General features: G+C 29.1%; 2 long non-coding RNA genes across 3 annotated transcripts; one reads left to right on the plus strand and one right to left on the minus strand.

Moving 5' to 3' along the window:
* Window positions 1-11,121: 11,121 nt before the first annotated feature.
* LOC146957159 (uncharacterized) lies at window positions 11,122-13,357 on the minus strand. Of its 2 annotated transcripts, none has more exons than XR_015022306.1 (2): window positions 12,689-13,357; window positions 11,122-11,632 (listed from the first exon to the last, which is right to left on the minus strand). It is a non-coding gene; the product is annotated as an uncharacterized LOC146957159 (long non-coding RNA). The 2 variants fall into 2 exon arrangements; XR_015022307.1 differs by lacking the exon at window positions 12,689-13,357 and adding an exon at window positions 12,566-12,647.
* Window positions 13,358-14,913: 1,556 nt separating this feature from the next.
* On the plus strand, window positions 14,914-15,911 carry LOC146957160 (uncharacterized). Its single transcript, XR_015017915.1, has 3 exons — window positions 14,914-15,127; window positions 15,263-15,359; window positions 15,439-15,911. It is a non-coding gene; the product is annotated as an uncharacterized LOC146957160 (long non-coding RNA).
* The last annotated feature ends 3,124 nt before the right edge of the window (window positions 15,912-19,035 follow it).

Genomic DNA, 19,035 nt, shown 5'->3' on the forward strand with positions numbered 1-19,035 from the left:
ATCTTATTCTCTCATATGCATTTATTTGTTTTTTTTGGAAGGAATATGCATTTATTTGTTATTATTTAGTTTCTTGATATTTATATTTTTTTTATAAATCATAGATAACTTATGCTATAATGAATTTCATGCACAAACAACCTCACAATTCTGGTCATGGTTCTTGTCAATTTCGTTTCAATTTATATGATGATTAAGACAAGGTTCATTTGGTAAAAAAAAAAAAATAGCGTAATTGAGATGGATCAAGTTTTCATCCTCCATAGATTTCAACAAGTACTTAAAGATTGTTAAGAAAAATGATAGTTCTAAATTGTCAAAAAAATAATGATAATTCTGAAGTCCTGCCCTATAAGTGAGATTCATCAAAAGATTGCACTTCATTATCACAATCTATATTATTTTTTAGGAAATTTTTATTTGATCTTGGTGGTTTGTTACCACATCTTTCTTAAAAGGTTTCATTCGATATAAGATTTGTGTAAAACATTGTGTCTCAAGTTAATTAATGGAAATGAAGTGGATATTATTGGTCGTTGTCTTATGAATTTAGTGAACTTCGAATAAATAAAAGGATCACTAGTACCTATTGTTTCTCAATTTGATGTTTCTCGTGATTATGACGAAGAAGATGAAGCACGGACCGTGTCAATTAACGATATTGTAGGTTTACGTAGGTTGCAGTGTCGAGAAGTTGGAAGTTGGTAATTTTAGAACAAACTCAAAGAAATACTTGGTTAAACACAACACTAAATATTACTACTTGTTAGGCATACACACATGGAATTCTAAAAATTAAAAAGAAAAGGATTAAAGTGATATTAAATGATGTGACTATTTTATTTATCTTTTAATTTTTTTTATTTATGTGTGTGTCTAAATTCTGTGTCTAAATACTTGTGGCTATGTAAGACTATCTCACCAACCCATACAAGATGGATTATTTGAGTGATAATATCTCTAAAGAAAAGAAGATCGTGTGTTTAATTATGATGTGTGTGTGGGTGGGATGGGGTGTGGGGGGACTACTTCATTTTAGAACCTATATAAACGTTGCATTACAAATCTTAATATATAATACTAAGGTTCACAATGCATGCTCATTGTGAAACCCTAAACCTAAACCTAATCCTGCCTTTTTTCGAGGTTTAAAAAACTGAAAAAAGTCTTTGCAGGGAGTTGAACTCGCAACCAATAGCCTCCATCCAAACACTTAAACCACTTGACCAGTAGCTGTTTTCATGTTATAATTTCGCTTCCACTAATACATATATCACTAGTAACATACCCGTGCATCCGCACGGGTGCGGGTTGGTCGGGGACGAATTTGTGCAGTATAAACTTGACATTAAGTATTTGTAAACAATTTTTTTTAAAAAGAAAGAATTTGTAAACAGTTGAAATGTATACATATTAAACAAATAACAAAAATGATTATTAAAAATAGGTTTTTCTATCATGTGCAAATTTTTTATATAATGATTTATATTATAATATCGAAATTTTTTATATGCAAATTGAAACAATAATATTATAAACTTATATGATTTTTCTCTTAAAAAAATATCGATTAATATAATTTTAAAATATGTTTATCAAATTGCCATGCGTATAATAATCATTTTAAAAATTTATCAATGACAACATGTCTCGTGTATACTTATTATTTTAATTTTTTAATCAATGACAATATGACACGTGTATTATAATTACTTTAAGTTTTTAATTAATGAGAACATGTCTCGTATATAGTGACGACTCGTCCCATGTTTAATAATTATTTTAAAAATTTATATCAATGACAACATGACTCGTGTATTATAATTACTTTAAGTTTTTATCAATGAAAACATGTCTCTTGTATTAGTGACGACTTATCTTGTGTATAAAGATAATTTTTATATTTTTAACAGCAACAATTTTTCAAGTATAAAATAATCATTTTAAAAATTTATTTGTGACAACCTGTCATGAGTATAATAATCATTTTAAAACATGATCTGACGGCGTATTCCATGTATAATTATTATTTTTAACTCTTTAGCAGTAACAACTTATCCCTTTCTTATATGGCGCAGACTTTTTTACATTGTATAGAATTTTAGCAACGGCAATATTATAAATAGCAGGAATATTTTTTTATAAATAACAGTCGGTTTTCTGCATCAAGATTAGTTTAGTCAGCGACAACTTATCCCGTGCATTTACATTGCTTTTGGAAATTTTAGTCAATCCTCACTTCTTCCAAGTATTTCAACTTATCCCTTTCTTATATTGTGGAGACTTTTTTACATTGTATAGAATTTTAGCAACGACAACTATTTAAGTGTATAATAATTTTCGACTTAAAATTTTTTATAATATGTTTGCCAACTTCTCGTGTGTATTAGTGATGACTTGTCCCAGGTATAATAATTATTTAAAAATTTATATCAATGACAACATGACTCGTGTATTATAATTACTTTAAGTTTTTATCAATGAAAACATGTCTCTTGTATTAGTGACGACTTATCTCGTGTATAAAGATAATTTTTATATTTTTAACAGCAACAATTTTTCAAGTATAAAATAATCATTTTAAAAATTTATTTGTGACAACCTGTCATGAGTATAATAATCATTTTAAAACATGATCTGACGGCGTATTCCATGTATAATTATTATTTTTAACTCTTTAGCAGTAACAACTTATCCCTTTCTTATATGGCGCAGACTTTTTTACATTGTATAGAATTTTAGCAACGACAATATTATAAATAGCAGGAATAGTTTTTTATAAATAACAGTCGGTTTTCTGCATCAAGGTTAGTTTAGTCAGCGACAACTTATCCCGTGCATTTACATTGCTTTTGGAAATTTTAGTCAATCCTCACTTCTTCCAAGTATTTCAACTTATCCCTTTCTTATATTGTGGAGACTTTTTTACATTGTATAGAATTTTAGCAACGACAATTATTTAAGTGTATAATAATTTTCGACTTATAAAATTTTATAATATGTTTGCCAACTTCTCGTGTGTATTAGTGAGGACTTGTCCAAGGTATAATAATTATTTAAAAATTTATATCAATGACAACATGACTCGTGTATTATAATTACTTTAAGTTTTTATCAATGAAAACATGACTCTTGTATTAGTGACGACTTATCTCGTGTATAAAGATAATTTTTATATTTTTAACAGCAACAATTTTTCAAGTATAAAATAATAATTTTAAAAATTTATTTGTGACAACCTGTCATGAGTATAATAATCATTTTAAAACATGATCTGACGGCGTATTCCATGTATAATTATTATTTTTAACTCTTTAGCAGTAACAACTTATCCCTTTCTTATATGGCGCAGACTTTTTTACATTGTATAGAATTTTAGCAACGACAATATTATAAATAGCAGGAATATTTTTTTATAAATAACAGTCGGTTTTCTGCATCAAGGTTAGTTTAGTCAGCGACAACTTATCCCGTGCATTTACATTGCTTTTGGAAATTTTAGTCAATCCTCACTTCTTCCAAGTATTTCAACTTATCCCTTTCTTATATTGTGGAGACTTTTTTACATTGTATAGAATTTTAGCAACGACAATTATTTAAGTGTATAATAATTTTCGACTTATAAAATTTTATAATATGTTTGCCAACTTCTCGTGTGTATTAGTGATGACTTGTCCCAGGTATAATAATTATTTAAAAATTTATATCAATGACAACATGACTCGTGTATTATAATTACTTTAAGTTTTTATCAATGAAAACATGACTCTTGTATTAGTGACGACTTATCTCGTGTATAAAGATAATTTTTATATTTTTAACAGCAACAATTTTTCAAGTATAAAATAATAATTTTAAAAATTTATTTGTGACAACCTGTCATGAGTATAATAATCATTTTAAAACATGATCTGACGGCGTATTCCATGTATAATTATTATTTTTAACTCTTTAGCAGTAACAACTTATCCCTTTCTTATATGGCGCAGACTTTTTTACATTGTATAGAATTTTAGCAACGACAATATTATAAATAGCAGGAATATTTTTTTATAAATAACAGTCGGTTTTCTGCATCAAGGTTAGTTTAGTCAGCGACAACTTATCCCGTGCATTTACATTGCTTTTGGAAATTTTAGTCAATCCTCACTTCTTCCAAGTATTTCAACTTATCCCTTTCTTATATTGTGGAGACTTTTTTACATTGTATAGAATTTTAGCAACGACAATTATTTAAGTGTATAATAATTTTCGACTTATAAAATTTTATAATATGTTTGCCAACTTCTCGTGTGTATTAGTGATGACTTGTCCCAGGTATAATAATTATTTAAAAATTTATATCAATGACAACATGACTCGTGTATTATAATTACTTTAAGTTTTTATCAATGAAAACATGTCTCTTGTATTAGTGACGACTTATCTTGTGTATAAAGATAATTTTTATATTTTTAACAGCAACAATTTTTCAAGTATAAAATAATCATTTTAAAAATTTATTTGTGACAACCTGTCATGAGTATAATAATCATTTTAAAACATGATCTGACGGCGTATTCCATGTATAATTATTATTTTTAACTCTTTAGCAGTAACAACTTATCCCTTTCTTATATGGGGCAGACTTTTTTACATTGTATAGAATTTTAGCAACGACAATATTATAAATAGCAGGAATAGTTTTTTATAAATAACAGTCGGTTTTCTGCATCAAGGTTAGTTTAGTCAGCGACAACTTATCCCGTGCATTTACATTGCTTTTGGAAATTTTAGTCAATCCTCACTTCTTCCAAGTATTTCAACTTATCCCTTTCTTATATTGTGGAGACTTTTTTACATTGTATAGAATTTTAGCAACGACAATTATTTAAGTGTATAATAATTTTCGACTTATAAAATTTTATAATATGTTTGCCAACTTCTCGTGTGTATTAGTGAGGACTTGTCCAAGGTATAATAATTATTTAAAAATTTATATCAATGACAACATGACTCGTGTATTATAATTACTTTAAGTTTTTATCAATGAAAACATGACTCTTGTATTAGTGACGACTTATCTCGTGTATAAAGATAATTTTTATATTTTTAACAGCAACAATTTTTCAAGTATAAAATAATAATTTTAAAAATTTATTTGTGACAACCTGTCATGAGTATAATAATCATTTTAAAACATGATCTGACGGCGTATTCCATGTATAATTATTATTTTTAACTCTTTAGCAGTAACAACTTATCCCTTTCTTATATGGCGCAGACTTTTTTACATTGTATAGAATTTTAGCAACGACAATATTATAAATAGCAGGAATAGTTTTTTATAAATAACAGTCGGTTTTCTGCATCAAGGTTAGTTTAGTCAGCGACAACTTATCCCGTGCATTTACATTGCTTTTGGAAATTTTAGTCAATCCTCACTTCTTCCAAGTATTTCAACTTATCCCTTTCTTATATTGTGGAGACTTTTTTACATTGTATAGAATTTTAGCAACGACAATTATTTAAGTGTATAATAATTTTCGACTTATAAAATTTTATAATATGTTTGCCAACTTCTCGTGTGTATTAGTGAGGACTTGTCCAAGGTATAATAATTATTTAAAAATTTATATCAATGACAACATGACTCGTGTATTATAATTACTTTAAGTTTTTATCAATGAAAACATGACTCTTGTATTAGTGACGACTTATCTCGTGTATAAAGATAATTTTTATATTTTTAACAGCAACAATTTTTCAAGTATAAAATAATAAATTTAAAAATTTATTTGTGACAACCTGTCATGAGTATAATAATCATTTTAAAACATGATCTGACGGCGTATTCCATGTATAATTATTATTTTTAACTCTTTAGCAGTAACAACTTATCCCTTTCTTATATGGCGCAGACTTTTTTACATTGTATAGAATTTTAGCAACGACAATATTATAAATAGCAGGAATATTTTTTTATAAATAACAGTCGGTTTTCTGCATCAAGGTTAGTTTAGTCAGCGACAACTTATCCCGTGCATTTACATTGCTTTTGGAAATTTTAGTCAATCCTCACTTCTTCCAAGTATTTCAACTTATCCCTTTCTTATATTGTGGAGACTTTTTTACATTGTATAGAATTTTAGCAACGACAACTATTTAAGTGTATAATAATTTTCGACTTAAAATTTTTTATAATATGTTTGCCAACTTCTAGTGTGTATTAGTGATGACTTGTCCCAGGTATAATAATTATTTAAAAATTTATATCAATGACAACATGACTCGTGTATTATAATTACTTTAAGTTTTTATCAATGAAAACATGTCTCTTGTATTAGTGACGACTTATCTTGTGTATAAAGATAATTTTTATATTTTTAACAGCAACAATTTTTCAAGTATAAAATAATCATTTTAAAAATTTATTTGTGACAACCTATCATGAGTATAATAATCATTTTAAAACATGATCTGACGGCGTATTCCATGTATAATTATTATTTTTAACTCTTTAGCAGTAACAACTTATCCCTTTCTTATATGGCGCAGACTTTTTTACATTGTATAGAATTTTAGCAACGACAATATTATAAATAGCAGGAATAGTTTTTTATAAATAACAGTCGGTTTTCTGCATCAAGGTTAGTTTAGTCAGCGACAACTTATCCCGTGCATTTACATTGCTTTTGGAAATTTTAGTCAATCCTCACTTCTTCCAAGTATTTCAACTTATCCCTTTCTTATATTGTGGAGACTTTTTTACATTGTATAGAATTTTAGCAACGACAATTATTTAAGTGTATAATAATTTTCGACTTATAAAATTTTATAATATGTTTGCCAACTTCTCGTGTGTATTAGTGAGGACTTGTCCAAGGTATAATAATTATTTAAAAATTTATATCAATGACAACATGACTCGTGTATTATAATTACTTTAAGTTTTTATCAATGAAAACATGACTCTTGTATTAGTGACGACTTATCTCGTGTATAAAGATAATTTTTATATTTTTAATAGCAACAATTTTTCAAGTATAAAATAATAATTTTAAAAATTTATTTGTGACAACCTGTCATGAGTATAATAATCATTTTAAAACATGATCTGACGGCGTATTCCATGTATAATTATTATTTTTAACTCTTTAGCAGTAACAACTTATCCCTTTCTTATATGGCGCAGACTTTTTTACATTGTATAGAATTTTAGCAACGACAATATTATAAATAGCAGGAATAGTTTTTTATAAATAACAGTCGGTTTTCTGCATCAAGGTTAGTTTAGTCAGCGACAACTTATCCCGTGCATTTACATTGCTTTTGGAAATTTTAGTCAATCCTCACTTCTTCCAAGTATTTCAACTTATCCCTTTCTTATATTGTGGAGACTTTTTTACATTGTATAGAATTTTAGCAACGACAATTATTTAAGTGTATAATAATTTTCGACTTATAAAATTTTATAATATGTTTGCCAACTTCTCGTGTGTATTAGTGAGGACTTGTCCAAGGTATAATAATTATTTAAAAATTTATATCAATGACAACATGACTCGTGTATTATAATTACTTTAAGTTTTTATCAATGAAAACATGACTCTTGTATTAGTGACGACTTATCTCGTGTATAAAGATAATTTTTATATTTTTAACAGCAACAATTTTTCAAGTATAAAATAATAATTTTAAAAATTTATTTGTGACAACCTGTCATGAGTATAATAATCATTTTAAAACATGATCTGACGGCGTATTCCATGTATAATTATTATTTTTAACTCTTTAGCAGTAACAACTTATCCCTTTCTTATATGGCGCAGACTTTTTTACATTGTATAGAATTTTAGCAACGACAATATTATAAATAGCAGGAATAGTTTTTTATAAATAACAGTCGGTTTTCTGCATCAAGGTTAGTTTAGTCAGCGACAACTTATCCCGTGCATTTACATTGCTTTTGGAAATTTTAGTCAATCCTCACTTCTTCCAAGTATTTCAACTTATCCCTTTCTTATATTGTGGAGACTTTTTTACATTGTATAGAATTTTAGCAACGACAATTATTTAAGTGTATAATAATTTTCGACTTATAAAATTTTATAATATGTTTGCCAACTTCTCGTGTGTATTAGTGAGGACTTGTCCAAGGTATAATAATTATTTAAAAATTTATATCAATGACAACATGACTCGTGTATTATAATTACTTTAAGTTTTTATCAATGAAAACATGACTCTTGTATTAGTGACGACTTATCTCGTGTATAAAGATAATTTTTATATTTTTAACAGCAACAATTTTTCAAGTATAAAATAATAATTTTAAAAATTTATTTGTGACAACCTGTCATGAGTATAATAATCATTTTAAAACATGATCTGACGGCGTATTCCATGTATAATTATTATTTTTAACTCTTTAGCAGTAACAACTTATCCCTTTCTTATATGGCGCAGACTTTTTTACATTGTATAGAATTTTAGCAACGACAATATTATAAATAGCAGGAATATTTTTTTATAAATAACAGTCGGTTTTCTGCATCAAGGTTAGTTTAGTCAGCGACAACTTATCCCGTGCATTTACATTGCTTTTGGAAATTTTAGTCAATCCTCACTTCTTCCAAGTATTTCAACTTATCCCTTTCTTATATTGTGGAGACTTTTTTACATTGTATAGAATTTTAGCAACGACAATTATTTAAGTGTATAATAATTTTCGACTTATAAAATTTTATAATATGTTTGCCAACTTCTCGTGTGTATTAGTGATGACTTGTCCCAGGTATAATAATTATTTAAAAATTTATATCAATGACAACATGACTCGTGTATTATAATTACTTTAAGTTTTTATCAATGAAAACATGTCTCTTGTATTAGTGACGACTTATCTTGTGTATAAAGATAATTTTTATATTTTTAAAAGGAATAATAAAATCAATAAAAGGAATGATTTACATGATAGACAAAAAGAAATAATTTTTTTAAATTTCATATGTAAACTGTGTTTAATATATTTTTTCTATCATTTAAATGATTTATTTATGTGGATAGAAAAACAGATTTTTAACTTGTTCTTGTAGAAAGATTAATGAAAAAATATTTGTTTTAATTTTGTTATTTATTATTATGTTTAAATTTCTCACTCTCAAAAGAGTATGTATACCCAGATTTCATGTGTCTTTTTTTTTGTTGAAAATAATAATTTAAAAGATATTTCATTCATATTTTACAGATAATCGGTCTACCGGAGAATGAAGAGAAACTTTTAATTCCTGCAAAATGAAGTGCATTAGCAAAAGGTAAGGAGTAAAAAGTGAACAAAAGCTCTCAATCAGAGAAGTGTAAGATGTTCTTGTTGAAAATGTGTTTGGATCTATGTTTCTTCTTCATCATTTTCTTAATATAATATAGAGAGCAGTTATGATTTTCTTAATATAATTTAGAGAGCAATAATAAAATTTTTTTGGACAATTTGTTAAATACAGTTTGTTATATAATATATCTATGTAGATCTACAAAAGTAGGTTTGTAAGATTTTTGTCTGACATAATAGATATATTTAGATATAAACGAATAAAAGATTAAAACTGTTGAATAAAATAAGAACTATTTTGAATGTAACACCGAAAACCAAAATCAAGGTAGTTTATATCTACTCACGTTTAGTATATTTTTTGAACTTTGTTGAATGAGAGAAGATGAAAATAAGAGAATGGTGAGATAGAGTATATGAGTATTCACTTGAATATATACTCAAATTTAATTTGATTGAATTTGAAATTTGAATTTGAGCACTTTCCCCCAAATTTGGTTGGTAATTGTGTAGAGGACACATAAAATATATTGATTTTAGACATACTAACACAAATCAATTGTTGTCATTGGTAGTTGCAATTTTTTCAAGTAAAAACAAACTATCTTATTTTCCTCTCAAACGTACTCAACCATCTTTAGTTGGAATTGAATGTTACTAAGTTTTTTATTAAGCAAACTAACCAACATACAAGTTATTAGTAGTTACATGACATCATATTAGCGAAAACTTGTCGAGTGCATGCTAGTTTAATTCAAGCAATCCCTAAAAAAAAAGTTCAATTCAATCAATGTCATCTTCTCTTGTGTATTTATTAATGAAAACTTGTCTCGTGCATGATAGTTCTATTTTTTTTACGGGGCATGGTAGCTTTATTCTATTTTGGTTTAAATGTGTAATTGGTCCCTGCACTTTTAACAGATTTTGGCATTGGTCCCTGCACTTTTTTTTATTTGGCATTGGTCCCTGCACTTTGTAAAAATATTGGCATTGGTCCCTGCACTTTTTTTGTTTGACATTGGTCCCTGCACTTTGTAAAAATATTGGTATTGGTCCCTGCACTTTGAAAAAATATTGGTATTGGTGCCACGTGGCATGAAATGATTGGGACCAATACCAATATTTTTTCAAAGTGCATGGACCAATACCAATATTTTTACAAAGTGCAGGGACCAATGCCAAACAAAAAAAAGTACAGGGACCAATGCCAATATTTTTACAAAGTGCAGGGACCAATGCCAAACAAAAAAAAGTGCAGGGACCAATGCCAAAATCTGTTGAAAGTGCAGGGACCAATTACACATTTAAACCTTCTATTTTTTAGGGAGCATGATCTTTCTATTTTACGGGGCATGATCTTTTCGTTGTGATAGTTCTATTGATGCTTTCTATTAAATTTTTAATTTACGTGATGCTAGTTAAGAATCCTTATATAATGTTTTTTTTACGGAATCCTTATATAATGTTGAATCACAACGAAATAAATACTTAAATTCAATTTTATATGTGAGTTTATAATGTATTAGTTACAAATAATTATATTATTTTTTTCCCCTAAACAAATATTTTTATAATTTTCCTTTGAAACGAAATATAATTTTCTAATAATGAATTAGTGACAAATATTTATTTAATTTTTTATTTATCAATGACAAATCTTTTAAAAATATTCCCTAAACAATCTTTCTTTGTATATTTTTTATTAGTGAAATATAGGGTCCCTAGTTTTTATAAATTATTAACAAAATTCAAGTGCACCAATAAAAAAATATAATTCATTTTATACAATCGAAGAAAGTTTTTTCTCAATTTTTTTTTTCAAGAAAGAATTTATTATTCATTCATTAATAGGAAAAAAAAAATTAAAACATAAAAAAAAAATTTAGAATGAAAAAAAATTGAATGGGCTCAAAAGCCCAACCCACACATTAAAACACCTATCATCACCAAAATTCATCCTTTTCCTTTAACCCTAGCCGCCACCTTACTTCTCTCTCTGGTCTGTGTTTTTTCGTTCCTTCTCTTCTCTACAACAACCATCACCTTCTCTCTAATTTTCAACAAAATCCAACCACCATCTTCAAAAAATTAAACCGCCATTCTTTTCCTCTCATTCTCCTCAAGAAGCCCCATAAATTTATTTTAAGTTTTGAGGATATTAAATTTCGAGTCTGCATCTTCTCCCATGTTTTTCGGCCACCGTGAGCCACATGCACGAAAATCATACTCTCCATCTGCCTACTGTGTGCATCAACAACAAAATCCACAAAAAATTACAGTTGGAGGAACTCCGTCGGACAATATCGCCGGAGACAACAACCTCTGTCTTGCCATCATTCATGCAACAACAACAACAATCAAAAGATTAAATTAGATAAGATTTTATTGTATTTTCAATTGTTGTAAGTTTTTTTAGATCAGTGGATCTGGTATAGCTTTTTTAGATCTGATACTAATGATATTCTTTGGTAATCCTTGTATAAGATTTTTGATAAAAAAAAAAAAAGATTTTTTTGTTCCTGCAAAAATCATATAAACAGAAGTCGGTTTTTTGGTAAATAAAAGATGACAATTTTCTTCTTATGAAATAGGAAGTGTTTTTTTATTACTGACGAATATTTTTTATTTGGCAACTCAAATTTTTTTTTTTCTCTCAACATTCACTCTCTGTAATTATTTGTTTTTATGATTTAATAAAAATAATTATAATTATATTTTACATTTCAAAAATTAAAATAAAGATAACATAAATGGTAAGGTTTTAGATTTTCCTTTCAGAAATAAAGGACATATTTCTCTAACTTTTCTTTTCAAAGATTAATTATCATATTACTCACAATTTTCTAATTATTATTTTTTTTATAAATAAAGAAGAGAATCTGAAAAAGTTGTTTTTTTGTATTTTAAGAATAGCAAGACATTATAAAAACATAAATAAAAGTTTAAATTTTTTTTTGTAAATTTGTTTTTTGATGGTAGTATTCATCATCTTTATTTGTACTGTATTTGTTTTTTTTTTAATCAAAACTTGTAATGAAACATGGAAAGAAGTATTTGAAGAAAATTGATCATAGGACAAAATCAGTTTCATTGGTTTAAATTTTCAGATTTTCTTTTTTTCATTCTACAGTTTGTTGGCTCTATCCTTTTTCTTTGACTATTTTTTTTGAAGTAAAAAGAAGGAAAAGGTAATAGAACATAAATACACCATATGAATAGAATAGAAATACACAACATGAATGATTTTTTGTATACCTTGATGTTGCACATGTCATGTTGATTCAGCTAGGAAAAAAAAGTGTAGTCATTTTGATATGATGATATGAAGAAATAAAATACGATAATACTTTTTAGCAAGAAAAAAAGAGTTCTTGTTACCTTCCCGTGTTTTTGATTTCTCTTGCACCTTTTTCAATAAAAAGGAAAATCTTCCTGCATAATAAGAAAAAGGGGACGAATTTGTGCAGAATATTGTATATAGAAGTATCTTAGAAGATGATGAAATATAGATGAGAAAAGTGAGAAAGAAAGAGGTAGAAGAATGAGTGAAATGGAAGAGGTAGAAGAATGAGTGAAATGGAGTACAGAATAGTGTATTTATCTTAGAATAAAATGAGTTTGAATATAAATTTCAAATTAGAGAGCCAATTTTTTTGGGAAGAGTGTAGAAATGAGTGAATAAAGTAGATATCTTTGAAAAAGCAAAAGGTTAAGTTAGCTTTCAACTAATCATTTCCAGGAATTAAAGCAATGTGTGTTGGTAAGACAAAGTATCTAGTTACATGACATCATAATACTTACATGGTGTAATCTTGTTAGAAAAAGCATTATTTAGACTTGTTTTACCCCTAATAATGGGACGTGGCAGTCAGCAAGGATAGGTAATAATGGATTTTCCACAACATACAATCTTCTTATATTAAGGAGGATGTTGCCCTAACCCTAGATTCCTACTAAGATTCACAATGCATGCTCCATGTGTAAGCCCTAAACCTAATTCAAGTCTCGCAATTACCTTTGTGTCCTCCTGCCTTTTTTGAGGGTTTTGAAAAATATTTATGAAAAAAATTCTCTCCAAAGATTCAAACCCATGACATGTTGGTTACTTCAAAGAATTTTGACCACCAAGCCACTTACTTTTTTTGTGATATCATTTGGCTTCCACTACTTGATATCCAACATTAAACTCCCTTTTCTAAAAACCAATTAATTCTTTTTCCTTTCTTTCCAAATGGTTTTGAATCCTTTTTTCTCCTTCGCAATCTAAACCCAAAAGTTTGTGATTTTCAACCATTTTTTCCCTTCATACAGTAACTTTTTTCCAAAAATTTGTTCATTGTTTAAATATGTCAACAACTAATGATATAGTCAATCTGATGCTTATATATGAAAATCGAAATAAACCATCTCTTTTACTTTATCTGTGTCATCTCTTTTTTTTCAACTTCAATACCCCATTTTTTTTCATTGTTCCATCTCCCTCTCTCTCACTTCTCTGAACCTTATGGATTCATGAATTCAGGGAAGTATCCCTACACTTGCAACCCCCTACGAAAGTGTTTTTTTTTTTTTTTAACCAAGTAGTCGTTCATTGTTGAACTGAGGCATTTCTTCAAAAATTATAGCACATGAATCTTAATAATCGATATCTAAGATAAATTTGACACATTACCACTATAAAGTATATAATTATTTACCAAAAGAAAACTAAAAAAAATGTTGGTTTTTAATTAAAAAAATTATTTCTTTGATATTTAATAAGAGTGGACTTTGGGAATTTAATAAAAGTGGATTTTTGTTCATAAAAGTGATTTTTGGTGTTTAATAAAAAAAATTATTTTATTATTATTTAACATTGATGGCTAAACATTGATATGTTAGTTTCAAAAAAAAAAAAATCTTCCAAAGCAATATTTGACTGTTCTCATTTCTAATACATATGCTAAATGCACGTGTGTGTAAGTTGGAATTGATAAAGATCATTTTCCCATGGTTGATTGAAAAGATACATATGTTAGTGGCAATTATTTTGATGGAATATCAATTGCCATAACTACTTTTAATTCTAATTATTGGGACTTTTCACTCTCAATGGGAAGAGCGTTACTCATTCAATATGAAGCTAGACCAACACTAAAAAAAAACTGATGTTACCAAAGACTGTTTGGTTGAGTAGTGGGATTTTAATGAGATACCACAAATTGTGCTATATATATGGACCATGATCATCACTCTATTATTCACGTATCCACTAAACATTGAATTCGCATATCTTAGTTCAGAACTTCTGTAAGGCGCTTGCTACCACCATGGCTCCACTCATCACTCCTGTTGCCGCCATTGTTGTTGGAAGATCAACATCAAACTTCGAGTTCGTGTCGTCCATGTTTGGACCGTGCCTGAGTTCACCAACCTAAATGAGGATAACTCTATTCACATGCTATTGCTTGATGACAAGGTTGGTATTTTGAAATTCTATTATGTGGTCTTATTTTTTGAAAAATGAAATATGACTCAAGTTGTCTTATGTTTCACCTTTGTTTATTTCAAAAAAACAGCTTGGGAAGATACAAGCATCTGCTAAAAAACATCTGGTGCCAAAGATTAGGTCAAACGTAGAAGAGGGATCTGCATACGACATTGAGAATGTTTTGGTGACTAAAAACGATCTTAAGTATCAGGTTACCCAACATAGGTTCAAGCTAAACCTTATAGCCAAGACAAAGTTCCTTAAAGTGGATGCAAGCACCATTCCTTTGAATCATTTCGATTTCGTCCCTTTTAATGAAATATAAGAGAGGGAGGAAAAGATTGTCGGTTAGTGTATACAGTTGGAGCAGTATATTAAGCATATAGATATTACAACTGACAGTAAATAATTTTCTTTTCATTTGTTCATGCATATAATATTTTTTGAACATAAGCATTTTACCTTCAATCCATTACGTGCAGATGTGATTGGACAAGTCGTTGAGAGAGATGAATTGAAAGAGAAGGATGTCAATGGCCGCAGGAGTAAGCTGATGGATCTTACACTGCAGGATTCTGAGTATATGGTTTAAAAATTACTCAATTTTTTATGTCAGCAAATTTTGGTGAGAAATAACCAAGTGATATGTATGTTTCAGAAGTAGGAGGGTTCATTGCACACTATGGGCTAACTATGCTGAGAGGATGAATTCATTCCTGGCAGCTCATGATCCATCATCACATGTCATTGTTTTGATCCAACAATGCAAAGCTAAAAAAATACCAAGGAATCATGGGCGTTTCGAATGCTTTTTTTGGAACTAAACTACTGCTGGATGGTGATATTCCAGAAGCTATTGAATTCAAGTCTAAGTAATATAATTTCAGTTTGTCTATATATGTTTTTTTTCAGTTTTTTAAATTATTACTGGACTTTAGTTTTCTAACTGACCTCTGCCCTTGGTTGCTAACTGACCTCTGCCCTTGGTTGCTAACCAGAATTGATGGTGGAGAAGTGCAAGTGTCCCAATGTATAAGCCAGAATACAACTTCAACAGTTGTCTCTTTGGTTGATGATATGCTTCAGACTAAGAGAATGACAATTGTAATCAAGTGTTTCAAATTCAATTGTGGTTTGTGTTATGAATACATCACTTGTCTCTTTGTTCTTGAGCATGTAGCTCAGTGTTTGTTTTAAATCATGTTCAATTGTGGTCCTTTTTTAGAATTGGTGAATGAAATAAGCTGGGTCGAATGTACTCAGAATTCCTATTGTTCAATTAATTTTATTTCCAGTATAATTTTATGAGTAACAAGTAACTATATATTAGTAATAATCACAATGCTGAGCTAACATATAATTCTAATTAAGATTGCAACTCAACTATCATTCATTATAAAACAAATGTCAGCTTAAACATCTTTGCGTGTGTTCTTATGCTCAATTTATGGTAAGAATAATCAATGCAAGAGTCCATCTGATGTAAGAAATGTTCATTGGTTCGAATGTTTTTTTTTTTTGAAAGAATTGGTTCGAATGTTTAATCTACAGAAGTTCAACCATGATTTCCTGAAGTAAACAGAAATTAATGAAACAATCTTTAGTAATTCCATTAAGCTATACTGCTGATTTTAATATTAGGAAAAACTTATTGCAGACAAAAAATCAATTATAATGGTGTAGTAGTTTATATTATGAGGGGTTAACTCATCCACTATTTATAGCTTCATTACAAACTTGAAATATATTAAGATCATATTCATGCAATGGTGATAAAGTTATCGTTCTGAACCATACAAACAATCTATGTCGCTTTTAAAATTTAACATGGTTACACATATGCAATTTGTATGACCCGTGCGGCAGCACGGGTGCAAGGTCTAGTAGGTATAAAATGGAAAACTTGAGAACAAGAATTTGATGTGGCCACCCTAATAGGAGTATAAGGGACTCCACTTTGGTGCCATTAATGGCAACAATGGCACCATACCATTGCATCTCCACCACACACACACATCACACACACATTCCCACACACATCCACACACATCAACGGCCAGGATTGGTTCTATGGCACCAATGGCACCATTGCTATGGCACTGAAGTATTTTCCGAGTATAAGTGATATCACATTGACACTGCAATATTTTAAGGTTTAGGCACCACTTTTGTGCTCATAACATTAAATAGGAAATAGTGTATTTATTAAACTTCTTTGTTGTACTCGAGAAAATATATTTTCCTCATTGGTTGGCTTGCAATTTATGTGGAGCCTTATGCCTGAAGCCAATGGCCTACCCTATCAGCTTGTTAATTAATGTTCCTATTACGATTTTCATCCCCTTAGCTTTGTTTGGGAGTTTGGAGGGGAAGGGAGGGTTTGAAAAGAAAGAAAAAAAAAGGAAGAAATGTGTCTACTCAGGTGGGTCGTGAGTTGAGGGGTGCCTTTTGTAACACCCCGTTTTCCCAACGTAAAAATTTTCATAATTAAAAATCAGAGTATTTCACTTTAAACGGAATGCTACACTTCTTAAAAATTCATAAACTGAATGAATAACAATTTATTCTTCAAAATTATTTAACATAAGTAATTCAAAACTTCGCTGCGGAAATTAGTTCAACAATAAAAATAATCTTTGGCACGCAGGCCTCAACATAAAAATCTCATAAGTCTTGTTCAACATTTATTCATAAAAATCTATAAGTAATACGTAAGGAATAGAAATAGAAGACATAATCCCATCCCGTTACGTATCAGAGCACCTAAGACACACTTGTGAGGAGTCCACTCACGACCGCAACTAATCCTGGTTACCTGCAAGTTACCCATACGAAGAGCAACATTTCCAAGCAAAGGGGTGAGATTTCTCAAACAATAATATTAAGCATATAAATCATATAAAGTACATTCAACAACTTAAACATCTTATAATTCATTAATCATATCTAACAACTTAAACTTCCTTAACTAGTGTCATTATCTTCTTATATTGGTCGTAAAACTATCTTAATACTAATCATAAACATCTTCATATATTATCAATTACTAATCTTAACATCATCATATAACATCAAATAATAGTCTCCAACAATCATCACATGACATCAATATTAATCACAAACGTCACCACATTTCATCAAACATTATTTATAAGCATCAACACCTAATATCAAATATAATCATATGCATCATCATGTAATTTCACATAAGTATTATTATCAAAACATAGCATTACCGAAAACAACTTCATAATCAAATTCGTAATCAACTTCATATATCAACATAATTATAACTCACGTAACATCTTATCATAAATCATTCATGTTCATTCATCATAGCACTTCATTAATAACTTATCAACTTGACAACTTAACAACTTGACAACTTGACATCTCAACATCTTAACAACTTCGACTCGACTATGCAACTTTTACTTCTCGAATCATCTTAAATCATCTTAGACATCTTCATTATGCATGTGGTACCACCACGGCATTAAGCCCTCTTCTCTAAGGTCATAAGGGACCTATCGGGCATTAAGCCCCCATCTCTAAGGTCGTAAAGGACCTGTCGGGCATTGAGCCCCCATCTCTAAGGTCGTAAAGGACCTGTCGGGCATTGAGCCCCCATCTCTAAGGTCGTAAAGGATCTGCCGGGCATTGAGCCCCCATATCTGACTAAGCAACGACACAACTCTAATGCAACGACATAACTTTCGTACAACTTAGACAACTTCATGAACATCTAAGACATCCTAACATCTTGACAACATAACATCTTAACAACTTGATGACTTCATAACAACTCGACGACTTAACAACTCTTATCATCTTAACGTCTTAACATCTTAGCATCTTGACAACATATGGATCACATAAATAATTCATATCATATCATAATATAACAATATCAAATGATAATAAACAACATCTTAAAACATCATATTCATCAATCATAAACAACTTCATATAACATCGTATTTAAACATCGACAATAATTCACTATGTATCTTTGTAAAAACATAATAAATTATCCACAACATATTTTCATGTCAAACCAAAGCTACTGGAAAGATATCACAAATATCAACAACTTTCATGTTTACAACAAGGATCAATTCAAAACAGAAACATATGAACAAAACGCAAAAACATGAAACAGAGAATGTTGTCACCGTACAATTTTGCTAAGACCTCCCTGTAGTATTTTCATCATAACTCAAAGACCAAACATCATTTTCACGTCAAACCAAAG

The sequence above is a fragment of the Medicago sativa genome, chromosome 1 (assembly GCF_051527215.1).
Source record: "Medicago sativa cultivar Bolivia chromosome 1, Bolivia_mono, whole genome shotgun sequence".
NCBI classification, from domain to species: domain Eukaryota; kingdom Viridiplantae; phylum Streptophyta; class Magnoliopsida; order Fabales; family Fabaceae; genus Medicago; species Medicago sativa.